We start from the raw sequence: 5343 nt of genomic DNA on the forward strand, positions 1-5343 counted from the left end.
TTTGGGAGTCACTTGATCCACAGTGAATCTGGCAAACAGGAACTGGAGAGAGAAGCCCTGCAACAGAGCTACAGACAGGCTGGTCTGAATGAGGACAACTACTTGGTGATGTGTATATGTTTGCTGTTGAAGTTCCTGAAAAGGCAACTGCTTTGTGTTTAAACATTTTTTATTGCATCCAAAGCCAGCTTGTGCCTACCACTTGTAACACTAATTCCCACTATATCTATCTATCTATCTATCTATCTACATACATACACCCTGTTTCCCCGAAAATAAGACAGTGTCTTATATTTATTTTTGCTCCCAAAGATCCACTATGTCTTATTTTCAGGGGACATCTTATTTTTCCATGAAGAAGAATCAATACTTATTGTTGAAAAAAAAAATAACATTTATAATATACTGTATAGTAGTTGTCATCACAAACCAGCATAATCAGACAAAACCAACCACCTCCATCTCTCTGCCCTCCCCTAATATAAGAGTGCGGAGAAACGAATTACGTTTGCATGATATGGTTTTCAATTGGAGAACCATAGAACTAGTCAAGTGGGGAAGTGTCTGTGCTTCTCACCTAGCCCAAGTTAATCCGTTAGTATGTACAATTAGTCCTTATGACTTTGCCATCAATCTTGTGCTTGGGGCCAAGTTTCCCAAAGATTCCCCAGATTTTCAACTTATCCCCCCGAGAACAAGAGTTGATGCACCAGTATATACAGGACAGTTTGAGGAAGGGTCACATCCGCAGTCTGTGTCACCTGTGGAGAGTATCCTTAGCCCAGGTGTAGTTATTGGCAGTCTATCAGTTAAAATCAGCTATTTTAGAGTCTCAAAACCTTGCAACAGCGAAAACCTACTGATAAGCTGTTTGTACCCATACACTTAGGATTGGGGGTATTAAAAGAGGTCCATTCATTAAAACTGTCTGGCCATCCTGGTGTTACAGGTACTGGGTATTTGCTTACTCATTCCTGTTGGTGGCCATCAGGGGAGCGTGGGGTGCAAAATTTTCTGTGCCAAAATAAAAGGCTTAACTAGTCCTTGGAACAATACCTTAGGTGTTACGCCTCTCATTGTCAGGAAAAGTGGTCCGAATCAAATACGCTAATCGTAAGTGCTGTCCTGGTCCAGACTACATGTTTGCAGATAAGGTCATGTTATCCACTAAAAACTTACAACTTTGTGTGCCCTCACCAAAATTTGCTCTCCCATACATTGGTCCATTTCCAGTTGTTGAAATTGGTAATCCTGTTTCATTCAAACTGCAGTTACCCTGTTCTCTACAATTTCATCCTGTATTCCACAAATCATTACTCAAAAAATACATTCCGTCTGCAGTACCTAGTCCTCCACATCCTCCACTAGTCTTACAAGGAGAATTGGAGTATGAGGTGGAAAAAAATCTTAGATTCTTGTAGGGTCTGTAACACTATACAGTACCTGGTGCATTGGAAAGGTTATGGGCCAGAAGAGGGAACTTGGGTTACTGCCTGGGATCTCCATGTCCCTGATTTGGTTGGAAAATTTCATTTCTTATACCCTGCCAAATATGGAGGTCTTTGTGAGGGTCCAGAGGCCGCTCCTCAAGGGGGTAGGGGTTCTGTGAAAGGCCAGGCCGTGCGCTCGGCACGGCCGGCCTGTCAGAGGCACCGACAGCATCCCTGGCATTTCCGGACTGATAAGAACTTCTTGGATTGACTGGTCACTATGGATGAGACCTGTGGAGACACAGTGGTTCTCCTGGTCCAAAGAGGTTCAGGGTGCAAAAATCAGCCACTAAGGTGATGGCGTCTGTGTTCTTGCATTAGGAGGGTATGCTGATAGCAGACTACCTTCAAAATGGTTCCACCATCAATGCAAGGTATTACATTGAACTTTTAGACCAATTGAAGGCAGCTCTGAAGGCCAAAAGGCGAGGCAAGCTGTCCAAAGGAACCATGTTCCTGCAAGACGCCTCCACTCACACTGCACAAAGCCAAAGAGTTATCAGCACCGCCTCATACACCTGTCCTTTGTCGTCCAGTTCCCTATCCTGACATATAGTTTATGGTAAAATTGTTATAGAAATATAGAAAATTCTGAGAGATCTCGGGAGAAGGGGGGTAACTGCCATTGATAATGTGCCGTTCCCTTTGTTCCTCTTTTTATTTTGACCCTCATAACAGTCATGTAATGTCATCAGTAGGAAATTATATGTCATCAGAATGTCCAACAAATCTTATCAGCTTTAATCTAGTTAAGAGCCAAGCCAAGTACAGGTCACATTAGAAACCAGTTCGGTGAAGCTTAGAATTCAAAATATCCTAAAATATTTTACTTTCAAGACTAAATTTCATAGGACATTGAGAAGATGCTGATCTGGATGATATTATGCATCTCAGGAGTTCTGGGCCGGGAAGGTAGGTTGATATCTTTCCACTTCTAACCTTATAGATATTATGAAGTTATTTAAAGAAACCATCCTAATATATTATCTAAAATCAACAGGGGCCCAAACACCTATATTACCAAATATCTGTATGACTTTCTCTATATTTGATTCCCCCGCTTTTGTCTTTTCCCCCTTTGTCTTTTGTTACTTTGTTTATAGAAATAGTTATGGCTCTTAGAAAAATAGGCTGAAAAAACTAAAACTTCATCTCTGTGGTGGGAAGGGGTTAAAAATATTACATTATTACTTTAATTGTTTTCTATTCTTACACAGATATGATGGGGAAATTATTTGATTTCCCAAAGGAGTCATCAACATCTTATGTTCGGCTATGGCCAGACCTTCCCGGCCCGTTTGTAGAGGCCACGGTCTGCATGAGATTCCACTCAAATCTGACCCGGGAATATTCCTTATTTTCACTGGGTACTCCAAGACAACCCAACAATTTTCTCCTTGTGCATTATCCAGTGAATACACTTTTGCAGTTAGTTAGTAATATAAAACATCAGTATTTTTTGCATGGTAATAATTTTACAGAATGGACAAGTGTCTGTGCAACATGGAGCTCTAAAGCCTGGGCGGTGTGGGTTGATGGAGAGAAGTACAATGCAAATAGAATGGAGAATACACAGATCTACACTGGCCTTTTCATCATTATTGGTCAGGACCAAGATGCATATGGTGGAGGATTCCAGGTGTCTGACTCCTTTGTGGGAGAAATGACAGATGTGAATATGTGGGATAAAGCTCTGACTGATGACAATGTTATAGATTATTTTGCAGGTAATGAAGTGAGCGGTAATGTCATTAACTGGAAGGATTTACATTATACTTCTTATGGATACGTCATCATACGTCCTTATGTAGATCCCTACCCCTGTGAACCTGTATAATGTATATAGAGTCTTCCCATTATGTCCTAGCAATGTCTATAAGAGGGAATCTCCCCCAGCAGTAAGCATCTCCTATGTAAACCCTTACCTAAGGACTCTATATTTAATGAAACTGAGCTGCAATACCACACTCAACCTCAGGACAAGAGTGGTGCTGTTTCTAGATAAGGGCATTGTGTTTATTTGGGATTTCCTTTTTATGCTTTATATTTAGTATCAATAACATATTTACTTGGTAACCCTTTATGGTTTGTTACGGTTATGGAAGCACTGAATCTGTACTTTTGCAATAAAGTTTGTTTGCAGAGACTTTAGTGTGGTATTAGTATGAGCCCCTTCCGATTTTCATTCCATGTAGATGCTGCAGTCACTATGTTATGAATTATCTAAGGGATAAATGGCCAGGGTCCGAGTAACACTGGTGTAGAAAAAAGTTAAAGGGATTATCCAGCGCTAGAAAAACACGGCCTCTTTCTTCCAGAGACAACGGAACTCTTTTTTCCAGTTCAGGTGTGGTTTGCCATTAAAGGAGACCTGGCTGCCAGGGTGAAGCCTGCCCGACCCCCCCGCTGGAGCCCCTTATACTTATCCCTTCCTCGAAGTCCCAGTCCCGGACCCCGCCCCGCCGCTGAGAAATCCCCCTCGGAAGCCATGCGCGCATTCACCAGAGAACAGTTTGACGCCCATATAGAATTACTGCTCCAGTCATTCTCTATGGGCTTTGGACTCATCTCTGGTGAGCGCACCCACGGCTTCCGGCGGGGATTTTTCGGCGGCAGGACAGGGTCTGGGACTTTGAGAGGGGGATAAGTATAAGGGGCTCCAGCTGGTGGCCGGGTGGGCTTCACCGGGGTGACAGGTCTCCTTTAAGCTCCATTCACTTCAATGGAATAGAGTTGCAAAACTGCACCCAAACTGCAGACAAGAGTGTTGCTGTCTCTGCAAGAAAGTGGCAACGCTTTTCTGATGCTGAATAATCACATCGCCAAATAGCAATGTGAATTCTAGTTCTGATACAACTTACACTATATTTAATCATAGTAAAATTCTATGGGTCATAAAACCAACGAAACACCAAGGTGTTTCAATCTGTGAGACTTATTAATCATGTAAATAAATTAAATATATATATATATATATATATATATATATATACTCTTCGCGCCACAACCTGTATATTTGTGGCCACTCACTATGTAAAAGTGAAATGCTTGAAGTTCAGTTGCAAGAATTTCTACATACATCATGAGCAGATAAGGATTGTGGTCTCTATCTCAGCAATGCCCCATAGTTTAGGGTTAGTGAAGTCGAGATATGATATGATAATTACAACATGTCTGCTATGTTTAGTGTTAAAAAAAAAATTATTTATATATATATATATATATATATATATATATCTTTTCCCCTTTTATTGTCATTATTACACATTGCACATATTACAATTATTTCTTGATCTGCTCCCAGACATAAATAATTTTCGACAGACCACAGAGAAAAAAACAGCAGGAGGTTTTGCGGACCAGAAATATCACTGAACATGTGAAAGAGGCCTAAGTGGGCGCAGTCATAGGGGGACATTTATTAGGTCCGGCGTTTTCTGCGCAGCTCCGATATATAAAATATTATAAATAAATATATATGTATGTATTCTTTCCACTTTTATTGTCATTATAGTAAATCCGTTATTACAAAACTGCACATATTACAGTCATTTCTTGATCTGCTTCTATACATAGCACACATAGCAAACTTCACATGTAAAATAGTCTCTATAACTTTTCGCCAAGTCAAGACATCCAGAGAGGACAGTAATACAACTTGAGATCTTTGTGATTGGCCCCCGTCATGTTGGGGATGGCTAAGCATGTTCCCGAGCCTGTCGTGTTCTCCCAGTGGCTGAGCGCACTCCTGAGAAGGTGATGCAGCTTGGACAGGCCTATGTCATCTGATGGAGTCCCCCTCCACCCTGGCGTATCCTTCTTCCGCCCTTGCGTCGTTTCTGGCAAGGGCTGC

Source organism: Dendropsophus ebraccatus, chromosome 3 (genome assembly GCF_027789765.1).
Source record: "Dendropsophus ebraccatus isolate aDenEbr1 chromosome 3, aDenEbr1.pat, whole genome shotgun sequence".
NCBI lineage: Eukaryota > Metazoa > Chordata > Amphibia > Anura > Hylidae > Dendropsophus > Dendropsophus ebraccatus.